This window comes from Gavia stellata, chromosome 11, assembly GCF_030936135.1.
Source record: "Gavia stellata isolate bGavSte3 chromosome 11, bGavSte3.hap2, whole genome shotgun sequence".
Classification (NCBI taxonomy): domain Eukaryota; kingdom Metazoa; phylum Chordata; class Aves; order Gaviiformes; family Gaviidae; genus Gavia; species Gavia stellata.
In genome coordinates this window covers 19,174,075-19,186,301 of record NC_082604.1, presented here as the reverse complement: position 1 = coordinate 19,186,301, position 12,227 = coordinate 19,174,075, and positions in this window count along the sequence as shown.

The window sequence follows — 12,227 nt, the reverse complement described above, 5'->3', positions numbered from 1 at the left end:
ACGGATGCTGATGTGTAACAGGGCATATTAATAGTCCCAATACAAGAGTTTAGCCAATAAAAACTCTGCCTTGTTTTGCAAAGATGACTAGGATCCAAAAAATCCCAAATCCTACATAGCCCCTGAACAACCCATCCCAGGTACTTCTGTGTATCTAACTCTGCCACCTCTGATGAGCTGGGGGGGACACAGTTTCTGGCTGGTAACTCCAGATAGGCACAGGCCTAGTGTTGACACTGTTGTACCAGGCAACTATTTGTTTCATTCTCCAAAGTCAAATAAACCCTACAAGCAAAAGCATGCTTTGCCAGCACAAACTGCGTTAACATCAGGGTGGTTTTGCTAGGATCCCCATGTCTTTCCCTTGCTTAAACAGGCAATTTAAAAGCTATTTGATATTTTCTGCTGCTCAAAGAAGCCCCTAAAATAATTTGCTGTCAAATTTTAAAAGCCAAAATAAGTTTGTTAGATTTGGTTTTAATTTCTAATGCACCAGTAACATCCAGTATATGCCATATGATATAAGTGACTGACTCAAAAACTCCAAGCACTTAGAAGACTACTACAATATCCAGGATCAAATTACCACACACGGGCAAAAACAACAGGCAAGACCAACAAACACCACTGAAGTGATCTCAAATGCAAGTTATGTCAACAAGAAACACTGGTCATAGACAGGCCAGAAGTAACTAGCTATTTATGTTTTGCAAAATATTTTGCAGATTTAAGAGATTAAATGTCCCACTAATGGTCACAGCCAAGTACTTTTTTGTTTTATTTTCTTTTAAAAGGAAATACACAAAGACAGCTGTTGGTATAGCTGCTCAGGGAAAGAGTTCTGTACCAGGAAGAAAAAAGACACTCCTTGGAAGATATCTCAAGCAAAACTTTGTGCTAGAGCCCCAATAACACAAACAGGACCAAAACCCATCTGCTATGCTCCCCATGAGCTCAGCTCTGCTCCAGCCTGTGCTAGGAACAGCCGTGCTTCAGCACTGCTCTCAACATGAATTAAATGAGTTCAGAGTTTTCCGATAGCCTTGGGACAGAACCACCTCCATGCATTCTACAGTATCTTGAAGCAAACCAGTTAAATAAAGTAGATGGCTCAAGATTAAAGACAAAGCAATAGAGAGAAATGAGGATGTCATGGGAAAGAATTCATTAGAGATGTAGGAGTGGAAAGGCAAGACTTTGAGATACATTATCAGTTCAGTGAGGTTTCATTGCAGCAAAGAGACTTTTAGGAGATAAACCTGGTAGGCAGTATTTCAGATGCTCAGTCTGGGGTATAAGAGAAAGCCTGAGAGCACATTCTCCTTATCACGAGCAAATAAAAAAGAGATCCTTCTTCTCTGATGAAATGTAAACTCAAAGAATCCTAAACTGGAGGTTCTGCAGCACAGTCCTCAGTCCAAGCCTGGCCACAGAGCTAAAGGGAGATCCTCCAACGCTGCTGTGAGTCCTCCTCAAAAATAACTAAGGATGGGAATGATTTGAAATTATCTTAATGATTGAAAAGTAGGGCAAACTTCTGGGAAAGGGAGTATCTTGGTGGAAGTAGAAAAGGACAGTGATATGACAGCACTGTAGGGATTTAGGCAGGTGGCAGATTGCATGATTAAGTTTAAAGTTAATTAAACAGTCATTCAAAGAAGAGAAACAATGCAGACCAACATTTACATGCATGGGCTCAGCCAAAATGTAAATTCTATGCAAATGTCCTGAACCGAGTGGATGATGTATTGAAATCCAGCTGCCAGAACTACCTCCCATGCCCACCAGTCTCCACTAATCGACCAATTATGACGGGCCACCAGGGCCCAGCCACAGCGTAAACCTGAGCTGGAACTTTCCGCCGTCTAGACAAATAAGACAATGCTTGAAGTGACGGCCTGTCTGCACAGCTCTTAAATGTGATTTCAATAGTGATTCAAAGCAACCGGTTCCTCTCGCAGCAGCCCAACTGGTTATGAGCAACCCTGCACAACATAACACAGCTCCTCTGCCTGCACCAGCCAGCAGCTTGTCTACCAGCGCGACTGTGTTCATGCACCAGGACACGGTCCGGCTGTGAGCCATCTGTGCATCCAGGAACAAATTCATTGCTCTCTCTCGCCCTGCCTCTTTGGAGAAGGTGATTCTCTAAACATTTTTGGCAGAAAGTCTGCCAAAATTTGCACAGAAGAGTTGAAAGTCCAAGAAAAAAAGCACAAAGGGAATCCTTGCCACGTGAGGGACAAGCTGGCTGCAGAAAGGCAGCCTGGCCCCCAGCCGGTGACTGCTGGATGGGGAAACACAGGCTGTCATGGTTTGTGAGTGAGTTCATAGGGCCATGAGCTGCTTTGGGAGGCGACTGTGCCACTATAGCTGGTTGTAATAGATTCAGACATTCAGCGTTCTTACAACATGCCACTGAGGAAGAAACATCCCCACTTAGAGATGGGGGTAGCAAAAAAAAATGAAGTGGAATGTCCATGGATACCCAGGAAAGCCAGGAGCAGAGACAGATGCTCATTTCCAGACCCATGGAAATAGGGTGGGAAGCATGTACATGGTGGGAAGCACATGTTGCCACCGTTCTTTTGCTTTAAGCTGCACATACTTATTTAAAACTCATGCTGCATGCCCCTAGATTTCAATATGGAACTAGGGAAAATGAAAATGTTCTTGCTAACTTTGGCTTTCTGAAAGGGCCTATGCTTTGAAAAACTGAAATGAAGAAAAACGCACAATGGATTCTTTCTGCTGCAGAAAACAATGCTGTGGAAACTGCTCCCAACAGCCAAGATCATGTGCCCACAACACCATGAATTCCTCTTCCAAAACACTTCCAAGCATCCTGATGCTTGCAGGATTTTGACTTCAGTAACTCAGACAGTAATTGCAGTTTTATTCAATTCCTCAGCAGGGTTTGTGTTGTAGGAATACTACATGAGTACAAGAGCCAAAGATACCATTCCATGGTCTGAACTAAGGGATGGTGACGAAACTCATTTAGTAGCAATAGACTAAAAGTTTATCAAAATAGTTACTGTGCTCCAGCTGCGTGCAGCAGCACAGCAGCGTTGTCAGGGAGGGGATACAGCTCTTCTGGTTTTCAGGACTCTCTGTGAACCTGCTCCACCCTGCTCGTGACCTCCTAACTACCTACTCCGCCTGATGACTGCACTCCTCCAGGCTTCCACTCCTGCCTTGGGATGTGGGTCAGGGCTGCTTCCACTGCCCCCTCGTCCTTCCATCCTCCCAAACCATATTTCACAATACCTTTTGCTCGTTGTTTTATCCAGCAACTACACTGTGAAAATGCTTCTTCAACGCTTCAAGAAAAACTTTAAAAGCATAATATTGCAGAAGTTCTCTCTTTGATTTCCCTGGGCTTCAGTAGTTTGAGGGAAGCAAGTCACTCGAAGATCAGAGGAAGTCAAGAGGCTTTGAAAGGCAAAATACCTGACGGGAGGTGCTAACGTACTAGAAGACATTAACAGCTGAAGAAATGGAAGAACGGCTTTCAGATTCATACATATCCCGAGGTTACCACATGCGCTGCAGAATAAGACAATTTGCTGATGAACCGTTCCCCATACTGCCCATTCAGTGTAGTAGGCACATAATTCACAACCCTTAGTACTGTGGGGGAAAAAATGCCTAAAAACATACAAACTGAACAAACACACATTATCGCTGCAGGCTTTATCTGTAGAGAGCCTGAAATACTCTCCAAGGCATGACCTGCCCCATACATCTGTGGGCTGCAGCTGCTAGTGTTGACATTTTCCTTCAGCACCCTGGAAATTTTTATTTTTGTCACAGAAGACATTATTTTATGCAAGAGATCCCAATATTTTGTTTTCCATCCTGCCCCAGCCAAGATTCAACTCTCCATAGCTCGGATTTCCCCACAAGAGGGAGTTCGGAACATACAGCCCACAGCATTTCATGGAGCTAGTTAGCAGGGGGCTTGAGGTGGGAGGGCAAGAGATGGACACCAGCACATAGGACAAGAGAGGCAGAAGCAGAGGCTAAAGAGTGGGGCAGCGGTGAAAGCCTTGCAGCAGCCATGGCCTGGAAAGGAATCGCAATTAGCCACTGAAGCCAGCTACAAAGCATCTGTCCTACCTACCTGGGTACCCACGGTGAAGGAGACACTTCAGAGATTATCTGAAACGGGCCAGAGCTGATTGGGGTGTGCGGGCTGGCTGACCTCATGGATAGCAGAGGACAGAGGGCTTTTCCAAATTAATTCCTTTTGGAACTACAGCATATTTCTGGAGCAGAATTTGTTATCAGGACTTTTAAATGTGCCAGTGACAGCCCACATACCACAAGCCTTGGTAAAACTGTTCCAATGGTCATTCACCCTCACTGCTAAATTGTGCTGTGTTTCAAGCCTGGATTTGTTTAGCCTCAAATGCATTATATCATAATCTACTCAACGGAGTAGCCTATTAGTGAACATCTGTTCCCCATGTAGGCAATTTACTGAAAGCTCCCTTCCCCCAAGCATCTCTTTGATAAGTAAAGCAGGGTTCCTCAAATCATTCACTCATGATCCCAGCAGTTTAATCTTCCTTGTGGCCGTCCTCTGAGTACTCATCAATTCATCACCATCCGCCCCGAACAGAGGGCATCACCACAGGATACAATACTCCAGAAGCTGCTGCTGCTGCTGCTGCCGTGCCAGATACACGCAGTCCATACTCCATCTTCCAATTCCCTTGCTCATACATTACCCTTTTGGCCACATTTCACAGGAGGGGGATGTTCAGCTGATTAATCCATCAAAAGCTCAAAACTTTTTTCCAAGCTGTTGCTTCCCACACTGGGTTCCTCATACCGCTAGCATGGCTCTATGCTGGCCCGATAAATGGATTTTGTTTTGCCTGCTCCCAGTCCACCAAGCAATCCAGACAGCTGCCAGTAACTGCCCTCATATTTCAATACTCCCTGCGGTCTCCAAGTCATCCAAAAAACCTTTCAATCCTACTTGTATGTTTTCTTCCTGATGATTGACAGAAGATTTAAACAGCACAGGGTCAGAACATGACACTGCAGGAACCAGACACACCTGTTGGTAACGATTCTCAATTTATTGCTGCATTTAATTAGTTCAGCTAAACAGCTTTTAAAACATTACACATGTGCTGTGATTTTATTATGCTACCATCCATACTCACACCTTTATCAAACTCCTAATCTCATAAGAAACTGACACTGAGGGAGCTTAACAGGACCTTTGCTGCATAATTTGATGACAAGTCACATTAAAGAAAATATTTAAAACTATTTAAAAATTAATTGAATTCTTCTATTAGCCTATCATTTTCCTGGGACCAACATCACTCTGACAAGTACAGTTACCTGAGCTACATAACTGGGGCCTAATTTCAGAGATTGGAGTTAAAGAGAAGAAAAAACATAGTTTTAAAAAAGAATAGCAGGTTAACAGCAACAAGTCTTTTCCGCTGATGAACATTTTCACATGAGCTCTAGCAGGTGAAGGAAGCTACTTCACAGAGATTAAAGCTTTGCTGCCAAATGCAAGGGCTCCTGCTTCAGAACTCAGTCCCACTGCACCACGGCATGCTCAGGACTCTGGTAAAGGGCATGGAAGACAGTTATTAGATCACATACAAAAACCACAGTCCCTGCAAGGGTAGGATCTCATCTCCCCAAGAGAGGATACATCAGATATTAACTCACATACTATAGCTGATGTTAGCCAAAAACACTAGTTGCACAAGATTCAGGAATGCAACATTTTTTTCTATCAAAAGCAAGAGAGAAATTTATGTTTGTGATGACGTTGCTAAACCATTAGAGAAAGGAGCATTCTATTTTTCATGTGTTTCTCAGACGGGGCCATACAGTAAATCCAGTTTTCCCTCCTCTCCCATATCTTATGACTATGATTAACGTCATCTAAGGAACATTACATTGGACCTGGCAAGATTAGCTACGTTTTAAAGATTTCCACAGCAACCAACATTCTCCATTTATTGACCTGATTCTGTGGCCTTTACTAGATCTCTGGCTCATATTTACTGGTGCCAGATAGGGAGATAACAGCATTCTTAAGTACTGAATTTCACCACACAAGAACTGGAAGGCTCACCACTAAAAAGTAGCATTATCTTAAATTTGCCTTACAAGAAGGGAAAAGAAGAAGCTGTGGTTCTTCCTCCAAAGTTCCCCCAGAGAAACAAAGGCAAATATAAAATTTACTGCAGTGTATGGTGGAAAGACAAGGTTTTACCATCTTGTTACGGCTGGTATTTCTTGACCAGCTGTGCCCATCAAACATGCAAGAAAGCCGTTCCACGACATTTCCTTTACCTATCCTAAACCTTTTAAATGTCAGGGTTGCAGCCACAAACACAACACCACTATCCAACAGCAACAATTGTTTTTAAAGCTATGATGTTAAACACCAGCCTGCTTGCCAGTGACACTGCTCCGTGGAAGCTGCCCAAGTTGGTTAAGTACCACAGGCTGGGAAAATAAATGCCAAGTGTCAGACAGATGATAAATCAGAAAAGGCCGTGGAAATCTTACACCATTTCAGATGAGGCATGTTACCCAGGGGGCATGCTGACCCTGACAGATGGGCAAGATACCTCCATCACATCATAAACTCGTGAAGCTTTTAGCGAGAGGAGCCTCAGGAGGCTACCTAGAGAAGCCAGTGGTGGTGTCCTTCTCGAGAAGGATGTCTGCAGATATAAACTGAGACTGTATTTCCAGCCCTGCAAAATCTGAATCTATTTCATAGCAATCAGCCTTCACGAGCATCCTGTTCTACCCAAGCTTTCAGCATCAATAAAGCCACCTCACTCCCAGGTACTCTAGCTCCTGAGATCCTCTGAAATCAAGTGTGGCCAGGAGATGGTGTTCCCAAAGACCATGCTGCACTCCATGTTTGGAGGACAGTTGTCTTCTACAGATGTTTGGTTTTTAGGCTTTCCAGCAGACTCAGGAACATGCTATCAAACAGCAATGTTCCCTCAAAAACAGGCTGAGAAGTGCACGTACACAAAAAATAACTGAAACCTTGCTCTCCTGAATAAAACATGCAGCTTGGTCTAAACTACTTACTGATAAAGCTATGCATCACAGATATTTAAGATGAATTTCCACTTAGCAGCCACGCAAATCTCAACTACTAGCATGTGACAGACAGATGCTGCAGAGAGAGTCAGTACTTCTGTCCTCAAGGAAAAGGGGGTTTTAAGCCCTTTTACAACAGAAACATCCGTCAGTCTGAAAAGAGATTTTGATGACTAACTCTGGATTGAAGTGGGAAAACCCTTAAAGCCTTTGATAAAAACCAGAAAACAACCCAGAGGACTTCATAAAATACTTTCTGTTAAGGACGTTTAACCAAATTTTAGCACCCAAAAAACCTAGAGGATTGGAGATTTAGGGAAAAATACCAGCAGGGAAATTGTATGAGATGAAAAACTATAAGCATCACAATTTGAAGTGGCATTATAGAATTATTTTCTGGTTTATTCGTGTTTGTTTGAGAAGAAACTTCAGAACAGGAGGCTTTATGGCAATTCTCCTCACAGAGGTTATAGCTGCACAGAAAGACGCAACAATCTGTGGAATGCATCCACGTGCAGCTTCGTCTTCCCAAATCCAAGAGCGCTGATACCGTAGAGTGACTCCAAGGTGCAGTTTCATGACTGTGTCACATGTTTCAGACTAGGGACAATGGAGTTTTGCTCACACACAGCTCTCAACTGCAAAGTTTCCAATACTTAGGAAAAGCAGTTACTACATGGAACACCAGAAGAGACTGTCATGGTCAGTCTCCTAATTATCTGCTATTTCTATCCCCCAAGCCTCGTCTTGCGGCCTTACATTACGGAATGACAAAGGTAATCCTCAGTGCTTCTCAGAGACAGCAACGCATCAGCAGCAGTGAGCTCCGGGGCTCAGCGATGCTTGCTTGGGGCTCCACAAACCACTCTGCTTTCCCCCCAAGGCCACTGGAAGGACATTAACAAGGACCAGCCCCTCGTTGCCCACAGCCTGCCTCAAGGTGCTCAAAGGGTTTTCTCAGTCCTCCATGTTTGCCTTCAGTTTTAGTACTGTCAGTTTTAGGGCCGTTGCAAACCTGACCATGGCTAAGCCTGAGCTGAAGAGCTGTTAAGAAGAGGACAATGAAACAAAGCGATATAAAGAGAGATGCCTGGCTTTGAGATTAGCTCAAAGAGCCTTTTGGAAAGCCTACAACAGCCTGAACAGAGTTAATTTGTGAGGAAATGTCACTACTGAAAAGATGATATGCCTCACCGCTATGATAGAAGCAATTCTTGCCATCACAGTTTCACAAGCCTTGATTTAAACTGATCAAACCAGACACCTGCCTATGCAAAGTAGTATGACTTATATCGGCATCAAGAGAGAAAGACAAGCTTTGAAGTGAGAAAATATTAATCTGGGACTGTGATGTGCGAGTTCTTATACCTAAGCACTTCCATACTGTAAAACCTTCATTTCACTTTAAACAAGAGTGCTAAAATACACTCATCTGAACAGCAGAAAATACATTTCTCCGAATCAATGACATTTTTTTCCTATTTCTTCCCTCCCCAAAAAACTGTTTTCATGTCCCTGCAAGTGTTCTGGAGAGTAACCAGTCTCAGCTACACAGGAGGGCGGCTGGGGACGCATGCAAGGGGAAGAGGAGGGAGGGTGTCACTCTTAAGCAAATAATTTTCCAATAATCTTCCTCACAGTGTGAATTTTCCACCTGGGCGGTCAAACATGAGGGTCAAAATTTTCTGCTGTAGGTCTTTACACTAAACAAACAACTAGTTTTCAAAGGGTTTGTGCAACCCCACTCCCAACTAGAGCAGCTGGGAACTGCGGGCGCTTGCTTTTGAAAGCCAGGTTATTTTTATTTTAGATTAAAATCCACATAGGCAGCTATTGTTTTCATGGCTGCAAACTGTAAGCCTTCTAGACTATCCATCTGTTAGCTGCTCTTCCCTACTCTCCAAAAGCTGAAGGGTGAAAGGTAGCCAAGCCTATTTAACAGGCTAGCATACTAAATAGTGTTACAATGAGGCATGCAAAAAAAAAACCCTCCCAAAAATCAAGCTCATCAACAAATTTTAGCACAATCTGCTTGTGTTAAACCTCTATGATTTGTCTTGCAAGAACTCATGAAAGTTTACCAACTTTAGCACATAATCTACTGTCACTGCCTCAAAAATACCGCAAACCCTGTAAAAAGCATATTACTTGCCACTCTTGAGTGATAGGGCATAGTTTTGTAATATGGATTTAGTTAAACATTTACTTGATTTCCAATCCAAGAGTTGTGATAGGCCTCAGGCCCATCTTACCCAGCTGAGAAATCAATCTCTTTTCTACTTGTTACAGAGAATTTAATACGGTGACATTTATGAGTTCCTCCAGTAGTAGCTCATAAGATCAGGCTATCCAAGTATTTCACCATAAATAACATTCAGAGGAAGTTTTAACCCATTAGACATAGCTCCAATTTAAATTGCCTGGCTTTGGTTGCTTCTTGATGCTGTGTTTTGGGTTTTTTTAATAAATAATTTTATTTATTTCCATAAATGGGCTTTTTGCCTTAAACATTGCATTTGAGAGACACATTCACTTTACTATTGCAAGATGTGGTCTCTTTGTTACCAACAGCAAAATTTATCAGAGTCAACACACTGTATCAGGAATTAGATATTACACAGGCATATTAGCCCCTGAGTATTAGATGAACTTGGCCCCTCCACAAAGGCAAACCAGCACTCCAGGTCCAAAGAGGCAATGCAGAGGAAAGCATGACTCTGCCCTGAGTAAGCTCAGATCCAGCAGTCTTATTAATTTGGACTCTACGCCACAGGAATTGGGCTCTCCTCGTCTTGAGCTGATCCTGGAAGCAGCGCAGCCACATTCACAGAGCCTAGGCCAGGGGATTAGGTCCTGCCAGCACCAAGCTGGCTCCACATGAAGCCATTTGCACATGCCGGATGGCTTACTTGTAAACCAGGACAAAGCCACCCACAGGTAACTAAGGGCTGACTAACTTTGACAGAGTAGAACTGGCTCATGTTAACTCACTCATGACTAAAATATCACATTCAATTCCACAGTAATTGTAGCAAATGGACCAAACAGCTCATTAGTGTGAACTCACCTTGGACTTGACCTGGAGACAAGTGACTGTTTTTCCTGGCATTTATTGCCAGCACATCCTCACTAAACTGCTCAGTCAACAAGTGTCCGGTTGCTGTATCTATGTTGGCAGGACACCTGCCTCGTTTCTTATGTTTCTTCCTCCACATGTCCTCCTCGTCCTTTTCATCAGAACCAGAAGACTTCTGCAGAGCTGCACGATGTCTCAGGCTGTTCGATACTTTCCCACCCAGAGCATCACTCATATTTAACAAGTCAGCTGCAGCTCCACGCTGATGTACATAGTAGTCTTCCTCCACTTCCAAGTCTCCTTCTGGGCTAGCAATGGCATTTTTTTTATGAGGACATCTGTTCAGAGTGGTTTGGGGTTTATCATTCTCAAATTCTCCAGGCATGGGCTGTTCCAGGTGAGATGTTCTGACTGGTGAATAGCTGTGCAAATTCAACCCATTCCTGGCTGGATTATCCTTCACCAGGCCTTTCCTCAGAGGTGGGTCCAGATCCAAGCTGGGGTCATTGGAGGTGCTCTCTTCTAGCTGCATCTTCTGTGCAATATGATTCAAATAGGACCGGAATCGGCCACTGTGGTGCTTTTGCACAAGCCTCGCGTAAGCGTTCTTCTGGGGAGCAGCAGGCTTGCTCAATCCCTCTTTGGCACCTTGGGCAGAAGTAGTACTTCTCACATACCCCAGCTGATCCATAGTGCAGTAAAAGGCCCAAACTTCAAAGAGTTATAAATAGACACAGGGGAAAAAAGGGTTATTTTCTTGAAACAAAGCGTCAAATAATTGATTACGCTAGAAGACACAAGAATGTACTAAATGAGAATATATTGACCCTTACAGAAATTCTGGGTTGATATGTCACTCCACTGGGGGGAAGGGGTTTCACGACGTACTCAACATTTGCCCTGCACCGAATGACCGTCAGTGACCTAGGAGTGACCGTGGCCCATAAGCCATACCTGCCCATATGCCACACAAAATGGTGATTTTTGTCCCAAGGCTGACACCCCAAATATAAGGGATTCCTTTAATCCGCTCTTCCTTGCCTTTGAAAAAGACAGGTAAATTAAGGCAGTAACTGATAGACTGTATCAGATGTATCAGTTTAGCGGTTATCAGAAGCAAAATCTTGTCATGTCCAACCTGGAGTCTTCAAAAATAACTGCATCCTTACTGAAGCGCTTCAATGTTGCAGTAAAAAGCATACATTGCCTGTTACCTCCTCCCCACTGTGACTGACACTTCTGGATTATATAGGACATTTGCTTCAAATACAAAGACTAACCATTTCAGCTTGTCTTTCTAGCCATAAACTCACTCCCAGTGTGACTCACATAGAATAAATTCCCCACCACAACTAACTGCCTTGCAAGAGTTCATAATTTTTAGTGATTGAGACACACTGGCTGCAACTCCATCCAGCGCCAGTTTCTGTAGATGTATTATGCCTCTACCTTTGCTACACGAGTGTGGAACTTAAGTACATCAAACATCTTTCAATCCCATTTCAGCTGCTCTAGCTTTTAAGTTTTTGGAATGAAACAATCTAGTAAATTGTCCTCGGCTACTATTAAGGTAAATTATAGGGATGGACAGGACATAGCAATGATTTTCGCTCTATCTAACATCAAAGAGTAAAATAAAAATATATTGATAATGGAGGCCAGTGCAACTGCTGTCTTCTGCGGGTTTTCATAAAAATGCCTCTTTTTTCCTTCAAGACATGTTTGAAGCTGAACAGCTGAATTTCACCCCAGCTGGTACATTGAGAACTTCAGGGCTCACTCTTACCTCTTCTATGCCAGAACTATGAGGGACACTGGACTCTAAGCTAAAATAAAGGATACTGTCCATTAAACTTCTCTCTCTTCATTTCTCTAAGCGCAGGGGTGTTGGCAGGACTGAATACAGAGCTCAGCAGAAGAGAAATTTATATTCCCTTCCCTAGTCCCACCATGCCTGGAATTTTTCTTTGCCCTTACCCAGCCCTCTTCTCCCTCTTGCTGCAGTTGCACAGAGGATAAGCACCCAGGGAGACTCGTCCGT